Source organism: Octopus sinensis, linkage group LG4 (genome assembly GCF_006345805.1).
Source record: "Octopus sinensis linkage group LG4, ASM634580v1, whole genome shotgun sequence".
Taxonomy (NCBI): domain Eukaryota; kingdom Metazoa; phylum Mollusca; class Cephalopoda; order Octopoda; family Octopodidae; genus Octopus; species Octopus sinensis.
Window position 1 is genome coordinate 74,448,567 of NC_043000.1, and position 21,861 is coordinate 74,470,427.

The 21,861-nt window shown below is 36.8% G+C and overlaps 1 long non-coding RNA gene across 1 annotated transcript; it reads left to right on the forward strand.

The window, feature by feature from the left end:
- The first annotated feature begins 2,562 nt into the window (after window positions 1–2,562).
- Window positions 2,563–6,201, forward strand: LOC118763011. Its single transcript, XR_004998765.1, has 2 exons — window positions 2,563–2,628; window positions 5,336–6,201. It is a non-coding gene; the product is annotated as an uncharacterized LOC118763011 (long non-coding RNA).
- Window positions 6,202–21,861: the final 15,660 nt, after the last annotated feature.

Genomic DNA, 21,861 nt, shown 5'->3' on the forward strand with positions numbered 1-21,861 from the left:
AAAGATGAAAGGCAAAGTTGGCCTCAGCGGAATTTGAACTCAGAATGTAAAGATGGATGAAATACCACTAAGCATCTTGCCCAGTGTTCTAACAATTCTACCAACTTGCCACCTTAGTGATAATAATTACGATGATAATAATAATAATAATAATAATAATATATTAAAGAAGGTTGTTGTGTAAGGTCGGAATAGTATGAGAAGATACAAAGTAAACTACAAAAGGAAAATAAAATAAAAGAAAGTTGCAGTTTTACCTTGTATTTCTATATTTTGGGCTGAAGACCTCTTCTTCAGGGCAGGAAGCATGAGATCACACCACCTTTCTTCTACCAAATTAAATCCCTACCCAAACTTTTCTTTAAAATCTTAAACTCTAACTTACCTCTACAGCATAAATGCTACCCTATCTTCAATAAACCATCTATTAAAATCTTGTATTCCAGCACACCTAATTTAGGATCCATAATTTCCTCCTCTAGCTGACATAAACTACAACGCCAGTTTTTAGAACCTGCAATCTGTCCCACTGCACCCTACTTTAACCTGCCTAATGGCAATAATACAACCAGCCTTCATGACCCCACTTTACTTAATGATAACAAACTCAAGGAATCTTCCCACAATACTACCCATTTGACCACATATACTAGTGGGGATACCCTATCCCAATCCAACACCGATACCGATTATACTTTCAGTTCTTCTTTACTGATTACTGACCATAGGGACCTGACCTCCCCAGCAGTAAATTCCAACTGCAGAGCAGGTTTGAATACTTGTAATTGTTGGGTGTCTCAACTCTGCTCTCTTGGAGGTTTCTGTTTACACAAAAATGTAGTCTACAAGTGGCATTATATATACCACACCCCAACCAAGCCAAAGGCCTATATTAGAGGCACTGTTGATTTCAAGTGCCACTACTGAGCACACATGAACTCTTTCTCCAATCCAAATTCTAAATTATCTACCTCCTTAGCAATTTATATACACAACCTCAAATCCCCAAATATTCCCTATATGCTATCCTGGTCCATCATAAGAATACCTCAGTATTTATAATTTGTGTTTGAGGGAATCATTAACCATCCTTCACAACCATAACCCCTCATTACTCAATAGATTCTCGAATGTAATACTCTCTTGTAAACACAGGTTCTACTCATCTTTTGCCCATTTTATCAAGTCTATGTAATTCCATAACTATGATTATCCTTAATTATAATTAACCTTGAGGTACAACTAGGTTGGCCTAGCAACTTACCCCTCCACTAATACCACCCTTCCTACTAAATTATTCTTCTTATGATTACCTTTGAAAATTCCTCTTACCCACCACATCCCTCCTGCCTTATAGCTTCCTTATCCTCACAAGTGGTATTCTTTCCTTATTCTCCTATTTCTCCTCTTCAACTAAAAACACTTTAAACTATAGCTCAACCTATCAACATTTCCTTCCCTCTCTATCCACCTCCCTCTATTCAATTTCATACACCTCTGCATACCTCAGTACTTACCCTCCATTACCATTCCACATTCATTATAGTACTATTATCATGACCACTGACTCACTCTCCACCCTGTCCATCTCCCTCTATCTTCTCTCATACTTTCTATATACCTTAGTAATCTTCCTCTGTCACTGAATTAGATATTTTCCCTCCTTCAAATAATTGCCATTCCTTTTCTCTCTATCTCAGATTCCAATAATTCTATACCTATTATCCTTAAACTTTAACATCCAACAACAACTGACCACCCTTCAATTACTATCTATCTTACCCCTCCCATTGATCTCCCACCTCTCCACCTCTACTATCACCTCCCTTAATACTCTCATTATCAACCCTCTCCCTCTTCCTGAACTAGCTCTCTTATCTCCTCACTATTCCCTATCTCAATACTCCCCATAACTCCACTGACCCTCCTACTTCCCCCTTCTAATACGACTAGCTCTCTACATTTAATCATTCCATCTTTGAATTTCTCTGCATTGAGATCTGAAATGTAAGATCTTTTCTACCCTGATGATGGCGGCTCAACTTATCCACTTTTAATTGCCTCCATTATGGCTGCATTTTGTGATGCACTACATCAACCAGCATTATAATGGATCTCCAATGCCCTAGAAACAGCTGTTGGATATATAGCACCTTTCTTCCTCCACTATAATTTTCTCTGTTGTTTGTACTCTGTGTAAGTTGGATCTATTAATGTAAATATCTATATATTTATACTTAAAAATTTATTGTCTGAAAGTCTTCATCTTTTGCTTTCTCTCGTTTTGCATGTGTACATCTATACATATTTTGTATTTCATACCCAATCTATTATATTTAATATCTCTAATTTGTTTATCTGCATAATTAATTGCCTATATATACTGTATATATATATATTCAGGCACACAGGCATATGTTGACCTTATGCTCACTGGAAATTTATCTGGTGATTTAGTGAAAGAGTTCTGTGTTGGTAATATTAACTGAATTTGTGATAATAATAGTAATAAATAATGACTGTTTTTTTTTGTTATTATTTCACAATTTCTTATTCTATTTCAGGTAAATACTCTTATACTTTTTCCTTAAAAGTGACATGAAGTTTTCTAAGAATGGAACCATAAAGGTACATTTTTTTTTAAATATGTAATTTCTAAAAGGATTCCTATATACTTTTATTTTAATCTCATGTTAAAAAATGCTTTGATATTGAAGATTGATGGCAAATACATTCCAAATAATATCTTACTGAATATTGATTTTACTTTTTGTTGTTCTGTGGTATGTTTGAGTATGACATTAAACAGTTTCTGATACATTATTCAATATTTTCTATTCAAACATTATAAACTCAAGGAATTCCAGATTCGTTTCAGTTTTTCTCACCATTAATTATTAAATATATGCCACATTATGTTCCTGGTGCAACTTTTACAGATTTACAGTCCAGTTATTTTAACCCAAATATCCTATAAACATTCTTTATCATATGATTTCTTGAAATAAAGATGCAGGTATATGTGTGTGATTTAAAAAAAAGTTTGTTTCACAGCCATGAATCAATCTCATTGTTTGGCATCTTGGGTCTCCTATTCTAGCCCCAAGTATATCAAAAACCTATGAGTGGAATTTGGTGAAAGAAATTGTGTGTATATGGATGTATATATATAGTATGTTGAAAAACTTGGATTAACTGAGACCATTATAGCAATTAGTTAATAAAAACATGTTCAAGTGGGTGTCTAAAATCTATGAACACTAATACATTACGTAATTTCATGTCTACTTCTTTAATCATGAATTACATCTCATTTGTTTGCTTGAGTTTCTTCTATTCTTTCAGTTTTTGTTTCTTGAAAATCCATTTTACCATATTCATTCACTTCTGCTTATCTTGGATTAGCAATTTATGGAGTATGTTTTAGCTACTTGGAATAATTTTGTCTGTGTTATAATGCATATTTGCTTTTCTTCACCATTCAGTTACAGTTCTAAAGATTTCTTTTTTATTACTTTCAATACTATTAAACCATATCTTCTAGATGTTTTACTAATATTTCATTGTATCAACCCCTAAAAGAAAAAGGAATTATGCATAGACATAATCAAATACTGTAGGTTTTTTTGTCAAGCAGTCTACTGATTCATCTCTCCACTACTCTAGATATAATGACTTTTATCTTCATAATCATAACTTTACACAGTATCACTCCTGCAAAATATTTCCACACCATCATCTGTGCTGAATCTCAGCCACAACATCACTCTCATAATCACACTTATGCAATATCATTCACAATTTGACCTGCTTAACATTGCTATTTGAACATTTCCTGTTCAGAACCACTGTTACATCATCTATGAAGCGTTGCTGTCACAATTCACTGCTTCTTTTGGGTTTCTTTTCCTAAGAGATTTTTTTTTATCAGGTCCCTAGCTTTCATGTATTAAATTTTTGATCAGTTTTGTCAGAGTTAACAAAAAGTTGTGTGACTACATTATTTTGGCTGAATGGTATAGAAATAAAGTTTATTGTTATCTTTCCTAATACTCCCAATGTGTAATTTAGCTGAGAATGTTATTTATCATTCTAATTTCAAATCTCATCAAGATCAACTTTGCCTTTCATCTGTCTGGGGTTGACAAAATAAGGTATCACTTTTTATTATTATCTTCTTATCTTAGGATGAGTCATATTCCTGATAGAATTTACATGGAGACCAGGTTACAACCTGTATCCTTAGATATTCACATGATTTCAGTAAGCCGGCAAGTGCTCAAAATCCTTCTGATGAACTTTCCTGTTCCTAAGAGGTAAATTTTCTGTAGATGCTCCACAGGACATTCCATTCCAATCTCCTTTATCCTTTGGTCTGTTTCATCTCTCACAATCCCTAATGCACCAATTATCACAAGTATAATCTTTTCAGATTCTGTGCTCCAAATACTCAACTTTTAAGGAATTCTAGTTTTATAGCTTTTCATCAACTTTCTTCACAATTCTAGTATCAAATGGACATGATGGATCAATTAATATGCAAACTCAGCTTTTCTTGTCTATTACTGTAATATCTGGCTTGGTATGGTCCATCTTCTTACCTGTTACTCAGTGCCCATGCCATGTACTTCCTGATTCAAATGTCCATTTTTGATACAGTGTAAACCCTTCACAACATAACCATGTCTCCATTTCTTATATTCTCCCTGGGCCATCTTTGAGTATGCTGCAACAATATGTACTGTTGTTTTATCCCAAATTTCATATGCTCTACATTTTGCTGACATCTTTTCTCCAGTGCAGGCATGGCTGTGTAGTAAAAAGCTTGTTTTCCCAACAATGTGGGTTCTGCATTCAGTCCCATTCTGCAGCACGTTGGGCCAAGTGTCTTTTACTATAGCCTTTGGCTGACCAAACCCTTATGAGTGGATTTGGCAGATGGAAACTGAAAGAAGCCCATCATATATATATATATAAATATGTGTATATTTTTGTGTTTGTGTTTTTCCTCCCACCCACTGCTTAGTAACTGGTGCTGGTGTGTTTACGTCTCCATAAAATAGCAGTTCAGCAAAAGAGACTGATAGAATAAAATTCTTGAAGGTGGTGCCCCAGCATGGCTGCAATCTAATGACTGAAACAATTAAAAAATAAAGATAAAAGATACACATATTTTCTCAAGCTGCTCATTTGCAGTGCTTGGTTCTTTCAGTGCTGAAAATTTGAAGGGAACCCTAATTTTGAATGTCCATTGTATTTCTAATGTTAGAATACCCCAAAAGTAATATTTTGAGCAAAAAAGTATTTCAAGAATATTTTTGCATCTAATTTTCAGACAGATTTCTTACGTGACATGATGTAGCTTTTTCCTGACGTACTGCATGAATAAGAAATTTTGTCTGAATTGAGCAGTGGCGTAATAAAAATTACTTTATGTTGAGATGGAAGCTTGAGCTCTACTTCAGCAAATGCTAAAACAAAATGTTGACAACCAAAACACCCAGCAGAGAAACATTATGCATGATGTGATAATTTCATGTGATGTGACATAACAAAGTGCAATTTCAAGATCAAGAAATTAGAACAAAGTGACATCCCACAAAATTTTAGGTTAAAATTAACCACCAATAACTTTTCTAGTTACTAAACACAAAGAAAGTCAGTTTCCAGATTACTTAACTTAACACAGTAGTTCATTTTGCTTAATAGTGTAGTTCGTATTTCATGGTATTTAATGATGCTTTCATATGTTCTTGTAAATGAACATTGAATAGAAGCTGAAATTTGAAAAAAAATTCCCCTGGAGCCTGAAGATAGAACTGTTTCATGCTTTAAAAAAATATATCATTAAGACCTCCAAACATTCTGCATTCAGTAAATATATTTTTACTGAAATGGAGAAGATAAAGGGAAAAGTATCTGATATGTATTTTATCAATTGCAATGAATGTGACAAATGAAGCCATAATGGATAGTGACCAAGTTGGCTCTCACACAGAAATTTCTGAATCAAGTTGGCCATAATACCAAAAAGCAATTTTTTTATTTTAATGTTCATTTTAATGTGGTGAGGTGTTTAGAGCTACTCAAAGTATGAGGCTTTAACTTGCTTGTAATTAAATCAGTGCTCAATTTTAGGTGGATTACATCTTCATTTTCTTGTTTTTTATGCAATAAAATATAAAGAAGTGACCTTCAAAATGTTTCAATTACTCTTCTTGCATTAACTTAAAGGGGCATTATGTCACATTACATAATCTGTGATGTGACATAACAAGAATAATTCCAATAAATGAATATTTTCAGCCTTTGGACAAAAATTTGGCCCTGGATTTGGAAGACAGCCACTTGCTACCCTTTGCGGAAAAAATTCAACAAAAATATATTTTTCATTGAGAATCAATAAGACTTATGGCATATAAATATGACATGACATAACAGAAATAATTGGCTATTAATCATACTATGTAACTTCATTTGATTCTCTTAGTAAACTATCTGACTTGATAAATAACATAAAAAAACAATTTTTTGTCCATTTATATGCTTCAAAACACTTTCATAAATATGGACACAGGGTAGTAGAGTCTATAAATGTTGCCATGTTTAGTTACCATTAAGGCATGGTTCAGAATATTTTTGAAAAATCAGAACTATTTATTAAAGCTAGGGGGATAGATTTTCTCAAAACATTAAGTTTATCTCTAGTTTACACTTTAAAATTCACTTCATGGTTGACATTAGCAGAGAATCATCATAGTAAGACTCTGTTTCTCTTTTCAATTGTCCCTTTTTTAACTAAGCCCAGGATTTCCTTCCAAATACATCCTCAGTGGCTTTCTAATACCTGCCTTGCAAAGGGTTTTCTTCAATCTGTTCAGCATGTTCTCTTGTTCTTAAATAATTTTTCTGTGCTGTTCTGAAAATGATTAAGCCTTTTCCATCCTGATCTTTTGGTTTTTAATGCCATTGCTCTTTGTGACAATTCATCATGGGCTGTTTGTTTTCCCCTCTCTTCTAACCTGTACTACCCGATCAATTTTCTGAGTATTGCCTCATTATTGAGTTCCCTTCTCATTATCCTATTTAAATGCCCCAGTTCTTTTCACATCTTTTCCAACTTCATTTGTATTCTCTTCCTCCAAAGTAGATGACTTAGCTGTTAAATATGTTAAAGCTCATCTAAAGGCTTTCTATGCAAAAAGTTTTGATTACAAAAGGATTAACAACAAATCATGGAGGTTGTTGAACCTAGTGTGACACAATGTACAACTTGTCAAGTGACAGATGACATTGCTCCCTCCTCATCACCTGGAGTGAATCATAAAAGCCTAAAGTTCTCTGTTTATTCCAAAACTGGTTAAGAAAGAGAGGCATCTACAACAACTTGTAGCAAATGGTCATGAAGCATCCTCTCATAGCAGCACCACCTCATCCACATATGAGAAAGGAGATCAGATGGAAGCCAAATGGGATGAACAGACTTCTTAAAAAAAAAATTACTAAAGGCAAAAAATGAAAAAATTATAAAAAGTGTGAAGTGGAGTACACCTCTTGTGAAATACAAACTCTCTGCCGAAGAAAAAACATTTTCATGAGGAAGAACTTATGTTCTGTTAATTGAAACTACTCTCCATCTTGGCCAAAAGGAAATTCACAGATATTTGCAAACAAAGCAAAGCACTGATAAGTCTTATACAATATATACAAGGAATATCCAAACAAAATGCAGATAAAAAAAGAGATGTAATCACATTCTAAACAACATAAAAACAACAGAATCAGAGTACAGTTTGAGGATTTATTTTATGAATGCTATATTTGAGTGAGGGGCAATTGCAAGAACTTCTCATGGAAAATTTGGAAATTTATTAGGAAAAATATAGGCACACCTCATCTTACGTTGGTAACTCAAAAAGGATGTAACAAAAAGAATTGAAAAAAAAAGTTAAAAAGTCCATTGAAATTTTTTAAAAAAGGGATAATAGCAACTATGAAATACTATACTTTAAACATTTAAATAAAAAGAAATAAAGATAACTTTAAGAAAAATTTTGAAAAGAACCTAAGAAATAACAGAAAAATAAAATATATAAAAATATTTACTTGACATTGATGTGCCAGAAGTGGAGGTTGAAAGCAAAGCATAAATTACAATATTTTCATTAAAGATGAAGGAATTAGTTCATCATCAAACATTTCTACTTCAGACTTTCAATATGCAGCAAGAACTTGTATAGGGTGCCTTGAATGGTTTTATGTCTTCTTGTCATCCAGGACATAAGATTTTGAACAGCCCCCATAATTTTAGCGAAGCACTCAGCACTAGGATCCATTCCTTCAAAAATGGTTAATGATTTCTCTTAAAGCTTGCTGCATTTTTGTTTATGCTGAAGAGTTTTAGTTCTGGTTCTGGGTACTGTGCCTCTTCTTGTTGCAGTTCATGAACCTCTATCAACTCTTCATTTGTGAGTAGTTCTTTGTTAGCATTAAGTAATGCATTGAAATCCTTCTCCTCTAAATCCATATTCAGTTCTTTTGACAATGCCACCAATTCTTTGTTTAAATTAGAAATGTCATTCTCTTGAAATTAGGGACACAGTTTCTTTCTATTGGCATTCATATGTTTCTAATACATACTACCATACCAATTTGGTATTAAGAATGGTCTTGCAAATATCATGTTTTCCAAAAATTATGGTGCTTTCTTCCATTTTTGTTGTTGCTACACCCTGCCTAGATGCTTGCCTTTGGTAGTAATGTCTGAAGTTAGACATGATAGCCTGGTCCATAGTTTGCAGTAGAGAGATAATTTTAGGGAGTAGGTAAACAATGATGATATAGGAATGAATGTCACTAGTGTTTTGTAGGTGGCCAGAAGTATTGTCTAAAATAAAAAGAATCTTGAATGGAATTTGCTTCTCTTTACAGTACTGCTCAAATGTTGGAGCAAAATGGTTGTAAAATCAATCTTCATACCAGTTTACTTTGTACCATACTTCAGACATAGCAGAAAATAAGTACTGGTCAAATATGGGATTGATTTAATCAACTGTACCCTTTCAAAAACATTTAGCCATTATTTTAATTATTAGTTATCTTTACTTCAATTTTTTGTTACCATTAAGACCCAACTTTCATTAATTGTATGTAAGAAATAGTCAAGAAGACAACAAAAAAACAGAGCATTCCAGGTGCTAACAAAATTAGCATCAAATTGACCTGTGGACATTTTAAAATTGATCCTTTTGAAAGGGTGTCAACAGGATCCTCTCTTTGTTTGGAATACTGGTAAAATGATATCCTGAATTGTTAGAAATATTTTTAAGCATCATCTCTTTGAGTTATATGTGCTTGGAAGAAGGGTAGCACGTTATATTTAGATGTCAGCCTACACAGTTATGTTTTTCCTTGTCTACATATAGAATTTCATTTTGAGAAGTGGTTTCTCAGTTGAATATTGTGGTAGGATATGGAATCTGTTTTTAGACTGGAAACAATGGTGTCGCCCTCTAAAATTTTTATTATCTTTGTAAAATAAGTTAGATTATGACAGCAGTTCTTTTCACTTCTATAAAGTTATGATTCTACTATGCTTGTACTACTACTGCTGCTGTTGTTGTTGTTTTTGTTTAAAATGACACTTTTTATTAAAAATATTCTGAAATAAAGCATCCTATCATATTTTTATCAGTAGACATTTTCAGACTGACAAAATAAACAAATGTTGTATCTTACAAGTGTCATATTACCAGTAATAAAAACAAATAAAAATAAAATAAAATAACGATGATGATGAAACAACTATAGTGCTTTAGGAGATTTATTTTAACAAGTAAGTTGTAATTTAGAACTGAAATAGAATTTAAAACGGCAAAAATACAAAATTAAAAGGCAAAGAAAGCAACCCATTTGCAGGTATTCATAATATTTAATTTGAATTGCTTTTAATAGAAGTTTTAGATGAGGTTTTAGGTATTATATGTAATTTACTTTTTTTAAACATTCTACTTTCATCATATTTGTCATGTTTGATTTATTGATGCTTTAAGTAAATTAGACTGGTTAAAGCTGTTCATTTGTTATTAAAACATACAATACTTCTATCGTTAAGAAAAAAATATATAAGATAGTGAGATTATTATTGTGTCATCTGAAATATAAAGCACATGTAATGGTTTGCACTTTATTTAGAAGATACCTTGTGTTATGTTTTGATGGCGCTTGGTCAAAGATGCAGGGTGGGGGGTTAGCATTTTCAAATTTATAATTCTCGAAATATTATGACGATGAAGGAAATGAATTTGTATAATTCTAATCCAGAGGCGCATCCATAATTAATCGTAGACTGTTTGATTTCATTGTTTTTTCTTATTTTTGCTGATGTGAGTTAAAAATATTGTTGTCTGTGGATTCATATTTGTAGTTAAAAGAATTAGATGTCTTTTGGCTGCTATTTCTAAATTTTCGGTATGTGGTGAAGCAACTTGCTGCTAAACCCTTAATTATATTTATAATTATATAAAAAAAACTTTCTGTACAAGTTTTTACTGATAATGCTATTTCCATACCAAAACTACTTGGTAAAATTTATTAATTATTAAATTAATAATTCTTTACCCTATATCTGTATATATATATATATATATATATATATATATATATATATATAATAAAAGTATTTCGAATTGCAAGACATTTTGTGAGAGAAAATTGTGATGTCATAAGAGAGAAATGTGTCTTCATGGATGATGATGCACTTGCTTTTAAGGACTCTGCAAAGAAAGAGGCTTGGAAATGCCATTATGATAGACTACTGAACATGGAGAATGAATGGGAGGAGAGTTTGCCAAATGTTGACCCAATTGAGAGACCAGCTACCTGAATCAACAATACCTTGGTAGATAAAGCAATTTATGATATGATGACAGGGAAAGCCCCTGGCCCATCAGGAATCACTGCTGAGATGCTTAAAATATCTGGCGGTGTGGGTTATAGTCAAGTCACTCGTATTGTAAATCAGGTGATGCATGAAGGAGTTATACCCAATGACTAGTGTAGCAGCACTGTAGTCAACTGCTACAAAGGTAAAGGTGATGCCTTAGATAGAAATGATTAAAGAGGCATCAAATTGTTAGATCAGGTGATAAAAGTTGCGGACAGAGTCATAGCCCAACTAATTAAGGGAGGGAGTGAGTCTAGATGAGATGCAGTTTGGTTTTGTGCCAGATAGATGCACCACTGGTGTTATATTTCTGGTAGGGCAACTGCAGGAGAAATACCTTGCTAAAGATAAACCTCTGTACTTGGCTTTTGTTGACTTGAAGAAAGCTTTTGACAAAGTCCCCCGATCCCTTATCTAGTGGTCGGTGCAGAAACTAGGGATAGATGAGTGGTTGGTGAGAGCCATGCAAGCCTTGTACTGAGACACTACCAGTAAGGTGAAGGTGGGCAATGAGTACAGGGAAGAATTCTGGGTAGGGGTAGGGGTTCACCAAGGATCAATGCTCAGCCCCCTCTTGTTCATCATAGTCCTCCAGGCAATAACAGAGGTATTCAAGACAGGCTGCCCCTCTATGCTGATAACCTTGCTCTTATAGCTGAATCACTACCTGAACTAGAGAAGTTCCAGGTATGGAAGCAAGGTCTAGAATAAAAGGACTAGTTAACCTAGCAAAAACCAAAGTCATAGTAAGTGGGAAGGCAAACAAATCACAAATTCCTTCAGGTAGATGGCTCTGTTAAAGGTGTCGGTACAAACTCCACAAGATGCACCCAGTATAAGCTCTGGACACAGAAGGTGCAGCAACATCAGAGGAGGTTAAAAGGGAAACTAACTTTTGTATGTGGTCGGTGCACAGGTACAATAAACACTGAAAATGTGCAGAAAATAGACTCCATCAATTGCCAGGGGGAAAAGCTATAGGTAGTAGATAGCTGGAGGTGGATGCCTTGAGAGCGTAGCTGCAAGAATAAGATTAGGCTGGGCAAAGTTCAGAGAGCTCCTACCCCTGCTGGCAACAAAGGGCCTCTCTTAGAGTGAAAGGCAGATTGTTTGATGCCTTTGTACAAACAGTTATGCTGTATGGCAATGAAATATGGGCTATAACAGCCAGGGAAATGAGTAGGCTTCAGAGAAATGAAGCCTGTATGCTTCACTGGATGCGCAATGTCAGTGTGCATGTTCGACCAAGTGTAAGCATCTTGAGAGAACAGTTAGGCATAAGAGGAATCAGATGTGGCATGCAGAGAGATGACTTCGCTGGTATGGTCATGTGATGCATTTAGATGAGGACAGTTGTGTAAAGAAGTGACAATCTCTAACTATGGAAGGAACCTGTGGTAGAAGAAGACCCAGGAATGCATGGGATGAGATGGTGAAGCATGATCTTTGAGCCTCACAGAGGCAATGACTAGTGACCAAGACCTTTGATGATGTGCTGTGCTTGAGAAGACCTGCTATGCCTAGTGCACCCGTACTGGTAGCACATAAAGAACATCTTTCAAGCAATGGGCCTCAAGGATGCAAAGTGGCTAAGTTCCTCTTGAGCATTGGGCCTGATGGAGGTAAAGTGGTTGAGTTCCTTTTGAGTGTTGGGCCTCGCAGAGGTGTGTAGCTGAGTTTCTTTTGAGCGTTGGGCCTCACAGAGGTGAGGTAGGTGAGTTTCTTTCAAGTGTTGGGCCTCACAGAAGCAAAATGGCTGAGTTCCTTTCAAGTGTTGGGCCTCATGGAGGCAATGACCAAGACCTTTAGCATTATGTTGTGCTTGAGAAGACCATTGAAGCTGAGCAAAATCACAGTTCTGGCAGATACTGGTATCACACAAATTGGCACATAAATACACCCGGTGTCACACAAATGGCACTTGTGCTGGTGGCACGTAAAAGCTCCCATTACACTCTTGGAATGGTTGGCATTAGGAAAAGCATCCAACTATAGAAAACCATGCCAAATCAGACTGGACTGTGGTGCAGCCTTCCAGCATACCAGCCTAGTCAAACTGTTCAACCTGTACCAGCATGGACAATGGATGTTAAATGATGATAATGATTGGCCCACTTTCTTGTTAAAAAAATGAAATATTAAATGATGACCAAAACACACCCACCCACATACATTGTGCTGGAGAACTCTAAAACAAGCTTCTGACAGATATTCAGGAGTAGTGCTCAAATAAGTGAGAACCAACTCCATTCATCCAAAGCAGATGCCTCTGGAATAGAAAATCTGCTATAAGAACAATCCTTGTGAAGAAGGTATGGAAGTAGAACACCAGATAAACACAAGTAGGATTAATGAGTATATTTGCATGGAATACAGAATACAGATTATGGAATGAAGAATATAAAAACAAAAAGTCTTATGCAACAGTCTTACTTTCACAGCTGTTGCAGGTGAATCATGGCTTGTGTTGTAACCATATCCATTACATAACAAAGACCGATAATGTTGTAGGTGTATGGAATAACACAAGTTTCTATGGATCCATTAGGCAAGGCCTGGTCACCCTCATTGTAAAAATGTGTCAAAAGGGTTACCTGGCCCTTCCCGACTCCTTGTCTTGACTTCATGTGATAGTTGCAAACAAATGTCACCATCATGCCAGCAGTGTCCTTTGTTTCCAATTTTCTGTGAAAACATGTCTGGTCATGGAGAATATTACTTTATTTGGAAACAGTCAACAAATTCCATCTGATACATGCAAGCATGGAAAAGTAGATCTTGAATGATGTTGGTGATATATATATATAGGCGCAGGAGTGGCTGTGTGGTAAGTAGCTTGCTAACCAACCACATAGTTCCGGGTTCAGTCCCACTGCGTGGCATCTTGGGCAAATGTCTTCTGCTATAGCCCCGGGCCGACCAATGCCTTGTGAGTGGATTTGGTAGATGGAAACTGAAAGAAGCCTGTCGTATATATGTATATATACATGTGTATGTGTGTGTGTTTGTGTATGTGTGTTTGTCCCCCTAGCATTGTTTGACAACCGATGCTGGTGTGTTTACGTCCCCGTCACTTAGCGGTTCGGCAAAAGAGACCGATAGAATAAGTACTGGGCTTACAAAGAATAAGTTCCGGGGTTGATTTGTTTGACTAAAGGCGGTGCTCCAGCATGGCCGCAGTCAAATGACTGAAACAAGTAAAAGAGTAAAGAGTATATCTGTTGATTCACCAGAAGCAGTAAGGATACAATACAAATGCACAGTCATTGTGTGTGTGCACAAATGAATGTATGGTCCAATAATCAGCAAAGAAACCGTTGTTGATCTACATTGGCAAGATCTGGATTATTTGTAGACTCAATGAAAAGAGTTCAGTGAACTTACTGTGGAGAGTGGGAAATCCAACATTTCAGGCTGAGTCTTTCAGCAAAAAGCTGGCAGGAGAGAAATTAATGAGACACAGCAGAGTTTTATATTTTCTGAGTCAGAAAAACTGATTGCAACTGATAAGGAATGTAGACCATAGATGCTTCATACATGAATAGGAAGTGATCAGAGAGAAAAACAGTGCAAGTGATAGAAGGTAAGGTGAATAGAATGAGGAGGTGAAGCAGAAGTTGAAAGTGAGGTGAATGAAAAAGATTAAATGAGAAGGGAGTTGGAGGATAAGAAAGGGTTTAATGAGCTAAGTGAAGATGTAGGAGTAGGTGGGAAAATGTTCCTTTAAACCTACCAATGACATGGTACCAAGTTTGAATATGAAATATTGCTCCCTCCATTTCCTTGAGAATGTAGATCCATGGTGTGCAGGGATACTGCAGACTGATAAGTACAATAGCCTGTAGTGTTGAAATAGGTAAGTAGTAATAGGTATGTCTGGCATATTTAGTAGTATGCTCTAAATGTTCTCTTGAAAGCAATCAACAACTTCATTCATAAATTGTTTATCAAAAGTGGGATTTTCTGATGGATGATGTATGCTTCCATGTTTTTTTTGGACTGTGTGTTGATATATAAGGTCAAGTATTGAGTGTGTTGGGATTTTTTTTATCATAATTCTTGGATGTCAACCATTTTTACATGTTCTGTTCCATATTGTTTAAAGTGACTGGGTATTGTCTTTCAAGTGCTATCATTTTAAGTTCTTGAAGTTGTTTCTCTTGAGTTTCAGGATTAGTTATGATTGTGTAGATTCCTCATGCTAAGTCAAAAGGTATATTCATTTTCATATTTTTTGGATGACGGAAAGAAAAGAGTAGATATTGTTCTGAGTCTCTTGGTTTGAAGTAGACTTGGGTTTCAATGTTTGTGTCTCTTTTTATGATTATGGTGTCCAAAAAAGACAATTTATTGTTACTATAGTCAGTTGTGAATTGGATATTGTGTTGATCTAGAGTGAGTCTGGACCAAGAAGTGTACAACTCATAAATTTGGTTTCTGGAATATGGTTAAAAACAACAAAGCAGAAATTTACAAAAGATATTTCAACTCAACTCCTTGTATTCTTCCTAGGAAACTACAAATGAAGCCATCCCAAATTAATCTGGTCAGGAGAGAAACCTTAGGGAAACATGGCTCTAGATAACTTCAAAATGGAGATAGAACTCCTAAGACTGAGGGGATAGTCACATGATGAAAAACTAAAAATAATTAATGAACAGACTGAGATGGAAATGTCAAGGAAGGCTAAAAGAAAACTATTTATAAACACCATTCTGCTCTGGGAACAAAATTGTGAAAGTGCAGAATTAGCTTCACTTTGAAGAGGAAACAAAAATAGTGACCAGTTCAGTCATTATGAAGCAAAACCTAAAAAAATTCTAAGAGCAAAATTATTCTGGAAACCCATTCAATGTGAGTGTGGGGAGGACTGGTGGTGGCACAATGAAGGTGTGTACAGGTGAAGACATGGTGAAAGGGGCATTCAGTGGAGAATATGGTGGTAAGGGATGATATGAGAAAAAGTAAATGGTTCCATGGATGGTTAGCAGTAGGGGAATAAAATATGTGCAGTTCTGCTTGCTCTCATAATTACAGCAATTTGGCAAGTCATCTCTGACCCTTGTCATCTACTCCATGAGGTTCAACATTCAGAGGTCATTCTTCACTACTTCATCCTGAGTCACATTTAGTGATTGGCAAGTCTTTATGCAGTTGTCCTCATCTATACACATCACATGACTAAACCAGTGTAGTCTTCTCTGCTGCACACTATATCTAATGCCTCATATGTCATACATGCACACTGACTTTACACATCCAGGAGAGCAAACAAGTTTCTTTCTTTCAAGCTTTCACATGTCTTCTACATTCTTAGCCCATTTTCACTACCATGCAGCTTTGCTGCTCATGTATAAGCATCATACAATCTATCCTTAATTCTGAATGAGAGGCATTTTTGTTAGTAACAGAGGTATAAGGGTAGGCCAAAAAGTTCATAGGCTGACTATAAAGGAGTGATGCTAGAGTTGTGAAATCTTGCATGCACTAATTTCAACTCTTCTTATTAAATACTGCATTTTTATTCCAGGTAAACTGATATCTGACTGTTCAAAGAAGACTTCAGAAGTAACTCATAGTAACTTCTCTTGAAATTGGACAAAATTTGGCATCATGATGTTATCAAGAAAAATGGTTTAGTCATCAAGGACAGTCATGCTAACATGGTTGCTACATTAGGGGATGACACTCCAGACTTATCAACAGTGCAAAAGTTGAGCAGCTGAATTTATGAGGGGAAGGGAGAATCTTGAAGATAACCCAAGATCTGGGCATCTTGCAACAGCCACTACCGAGGAAAACATTAATTTGGAGTTGAGAATATTCTGCACAATAAACTTTGCATGATAAAAGTTTCTGTTCAGTCAGTGCCACATCTTCTGACACTTGATCGAAAGCACACCAGATTGATCACATCATTGGAAAATTTTACATTGTTTGAGGCAGACCCAGTTAGTTTCCTTGAACAAGAAGATCCTTTGAAGTGGTAGATACTTTCCATTACCTTGGGGAGCCAATTAGCAGTGAAGGGGGATGTGTTGAAAATATAGTCACTTGAATAAGAATTCAGTAGAGAAAGTTCAGAGAGCTATTACAAGTATTGGATGAAAAGTCCATAGGCTGACCGACATACTCTCATGGAATGTGTCCAAATCAGGTTTATTCTTCAACATAGTCCTCCTTGCAGTTCACACACTTCTTACATTGGTGTTGCAGTGCTTGGATCTCATTGGTGAAGATGCTTTCATCCTGTTGGTCAAAAAAGTCATCAACAGCAGATATGATATCATCAACATTACCATACTGGTTCCCAGCCAAGTGTTTTTCCATGTTGGACAATAGATGATATTCAGATGGGGCCAAATCAGGAGAATAGGGAGGGCGATCAACCAGTTCAAAGCCATAGTCATATACAGCAGCCATTGAAACCAAAGATTTGTGTGCATGAGGACTGTTCTGAGGAAACAAAACTCTTTCATCAGATTTCTTGGGCATATGATCTTGATAGCCTTTCATAACTGCTTCAGCTAGTTGGCATAGCACTTTCCATTGATAGTGTGGCCCTTTTGAAGATAGTCAAAATGCCAAACGCTGCATCCCAAAAGACTGAGGTCATCACCTTCCCTGCAGATGGAACGACCTTGGCCTTCTTTGGAGCAGGTGAGGAGGGGCGTTTCCACTGCATGGATTGTCTCTGTGGCTCAAAGTGATGAAGCCAACAGTTATCCTGGGTTAGGAAACATTAGTCATGTCAGTTGGACATGTATGAAGAAGAAATGTTCAGATAAGCAATCTCATTTTTCTTTCTTAGCTTTTCTCACATCATTTATCTTGCCCATATTATCTTTAAGCCCCATTTATTTCCTTGCAATATGTTAAATAGTAAAGTTAAGCAATCCTAATGTTCAGATAAGCAATTTCATTTTTCTTTTCTAGCTTTAATTCTCATATCATTTCATCTTGCTTGTATTATGCCTTACTTCTTTCCATGCTATATGTTAAATAATAGTTATGTTAAACAATCCTAGTGAAATTAACCCTAGTGAAAATGTGCTTTCTTTTACCTTTTCATTGTTTTGTTAATATTTCGTATGATCTCACATCTTTGGCTTGGAGCAGCCATGCTGTTTGGTTGCTTGCAATGCACCTGCCCAACCTTTTCCTGAGAAATGTGTTGGTAAGGTAGTTGAGGTAGTCAGAATTTGTGATAGAATACTTAAGTCTTTCTCCTATAACCTCTATTGGAAACCTATGCAGAATGCTCTCTCCCACTTCTGTCTAGTGATTTGTCTCCTGGAAAATGTGGCAAGTATGAAGTGAATGAATGACGATGAAGTAAATGCAGGTTGAAACCTATTTGAACTTATGATATGTCTGGGATTCATCTATGCAAGCTTTTTTTCAGATGTAGAATGCAAGCCCCCATTCCCATGTCTCCTCCTGCCCACACCTTCCACACCTTTAGAGTTTGCCTGCTCAATGTAGGTACATTGAAAGGTAGGTCTGGTGAAATTATTGAAATGCTTGAACAGAGGCGGGTAGATGTGTGTTGCATCCAAGAAGTAAGGTAGAGAGGAGGTTCTGCTAGGTTCTTCACAGGGAAAGAACATAGGTACAAAATCTTCTGAGTAGGGAACAGTGATGGGTTTGGTGGTGTGGGCATACCTTTTCCTGAGAAATGTGTTGGTAAGGTAGTTGAGGTAGTCAGAATTTGTGATAGAATACTTAAGCTTAGATTAGTTTTGCAAAGTAAAACAACTGTCATTTTGGCCTATGCTTCTGATGAACAGAAATACCAATTTTATGACACACTTTTGCATATCACCTTGTCAACAAATGACAGTGACCTCTTTGTGGCTGGTGAATTCAATGGACATGTTGGGTAACATTTAGGTGGCTGCCATGATATGCATCGTGGTAAAAGATTCAGTTCCCACAATGAAAAGGTGACTAAACTGCTGGAGTTCTGTGACACAAATGACCTGATGATCTGTAATACTTGCCAGTCACCTGTTCACCTATCAATCTGGTGGGCACACTAGCCAGATTGACTACATTCTTGCCAGTGTTAGTGACTTTATAATTGGGACTAGATGGCTACCAAGAAGATAACCATTGTAGAAAAGAAAGGTCTTTCCAGACCTTTCTTAATGAGCTTCTGAATGGACAGAAGCATTTGATGAAAAAGAAGATATATAGTGACACATAACATGGAGGACAACTGTAGGTTCCTACAGGACAACTTGTTGAGGGCCACTGACCAAATTTGTGGCTGATGCAAAGTTCCTTTTCAGCCTACGTTGACATGGTGGTGGAAAAGTGTAGTTGACAAGACCATGAAAGAGAAGAAAGAGGCCTGCAAGGACTGAAAGTGTCGTGGTAGCAGGGAACTGTATCAGACAGCCAGAAGGGAGGCTAGGAGATAGGTATATTTAGCCAGAGAAGAAGCAGAAAAGTTTGCCAATGTTCTGTGGTGTGAGGACCAGAGGCATGAAGTGTTTTGGCTTGCAAGACAGTATGTGAGAGAAATTCATGATGTCATAGGAGAAAAGTGTGTTTACATGAATGATGGTTCACTTGTGTTTAGTGATTCTGCAAAGAAAGTGGCTTAGAAATACCATTATGAAAGGTTGCTAAATGTAGAGAATACATGAGAGAAAGAAATTCTGCCTAATGTAGATCCAACTGAAGGACCAGCTATCCAAATCGACAGTGGCTTGGTAGATAGAGTAATTAAGGATATGAAGACAGGGAAAGCTTCTGGCCCATCAGGAATCACTGCTGAGATGCTTAAAATATCTGGCTTAGTCATCTGTATAGTTAATCGGGTTGTCTACGAGGGAGTCATACTCACTGACACAGGTAAAGGTGATGCCTTAGACAGAAATAATTGCAGAGATATCAATGAGTTACAGAGATGGTTATAACTCAACTAATTAGGAAGAAGTTTAGCCTAGATGAGATGCAGTTTGTTTTTGTGCCTCGGAGAAGTACAACAGGTGCCATATTCCTGGAAGTATTTAGCCAAAAAAAATTTCTACACTTGGTTTTTATCAGCATGAAGAAAGCCTTTGATAGTGTTCCCTTATCTAGTGGACAATGTGGAAGCTAGGGATAGATGAGTGAGTAGCGAGAGCTGTACAAACCATGTGCAGGGATGCTGCCAGTAAGGTGAAGGTTGGCAACGAGTATAGCAATGAATTTAGTGTACAGGTAGGAGTTCACCAAGGATCAGTTCTCATGCTCCCCATAGAAAATCCAGCTCCGAGAAAGCCTCATGATAGCAAAGGAGAATGGGCACCAGCCAGCCCAAAAGTTGGGGTGAGCTGCATCTGCCTACCTCAAAAAGGAAGGTGTAAACTCTCATCCTGGGTTACACAAGCATAACTTGCCTTATGATGGCCGATGGTTTGAGGAGAAGCTTGAGGAAAGGTTAGGAAGTTGGGATGTGGCAGTTTACTGGAAAGAGAACTGAGGTGTGTGATGAATTGAGGAAGAGGAGGGTGGATGTGTGCTGTGTGCAGGAGGCTAGGTGGAGGGGCCAGGGTGCAAGATTTGTGGAGGTCAAGGGAAGAAGGTAAAGTTGTGGTGGTCAGGAAATGGCAAGGGGACTGGAGGTGTGAGAGTTTTGGTGAAGAAAGAAATCTGTGAGAAGGTGGTGGACGGTGTTGGACATCAGGAGAAAGAGTGACAGTGATGACAGTAGTGTTAGCATTTGAAGAAGAAGTGGTGAGGGTGATTTGTGGATATGGTCCACAAAGTGGAAGAGGGATTGCTGAGAAAGAACAGTTCTTTGATGAAATGATGAATGAGTGAGACTTACATAAGGTAGATGAATTAATTTTGGGCATGGGTGATTTTAATGGACTTAAATGGATTCTAATGTTGGAAAATTGATCCAGGACTTTGAGTGTGTGAATGGGGGAAACAGTATTTGGGAGAGAAATGTGGAAGGAAGGATGCTGTTGGAGTTTTGTGATGAGAAAGAGTTGTGTGAGGTGAACACATGGTTTAGGAAAACAGAGAAAAGGAAGGTGACTTTCAGTATAGGAGGGAATGAGTCAGAAATTGATTTCATGTTGGCTGGCAGGAAAAACAGAAAGTATCTGAGAGATGTGAAGACAATATCAGGGGAGTTGCAGCACAGGTTGGTGGTTGCTGACTTGGATAAGAGGAAAGTTAAATAATGTATGAGAAAGGGAATGGTTGAGAGGAGAAAGGTGTGGAAAACGAAGGAAGAAGAAACAAGAGCAAGGTTCGAGGAGAGAGTTGGAGAGTTGGTAAGCAGTGATGCACTGGATTCGTGGAAGTCTTTTAAAGAAGCAATACTAAAAGCATGTGACGAAGTGTGTGGAATGGAAAAAAGGCAGGAGAGTTTGAGGAGATATGTGGTGGTGAAATGAGGAGGTGAGGGATGTGATAGAGAGGAAGAAGGAGGTGCACAAAGCTTTATGTAATAATAGGACTGAGCAAATGAAAGCCAAGTATAATAACATGAAGAATCGTGCAAAGAGGGTGGTTGTGAGATCTATGAGGAAGGAAGCTGAGAAGAGGTTGAGCGGGTTGGATGAGAACCCAGATAGAGTGTTTAGGTTTATTAAATCAATGAAAAAAGATGGAAGAGATGTTGAGGGAGGAAGATGCATGAGGGGAAGTGATAGAAGGTTGAATTTAAGCGAGAAGGACAGGGAAAGAGTTTGGAAGGAGCATATGGAGGGAATTATGAATTAGGAGAATGAATGGGATCAGAGGGTGGAAGTTGTGGTGAAGGGGTCAGTGGAGAGGATTAGTCGGGAAGAAGTAGTGGAGGCAATGAAGGAAATGAAAATAGGAAAGGCAGCTGGTCCATCAGAGGTAAGTGTGGAAATGATAACTGCAAGTGGAGAGCTAGGGATTGCTGTGAGGATGGAGCACTG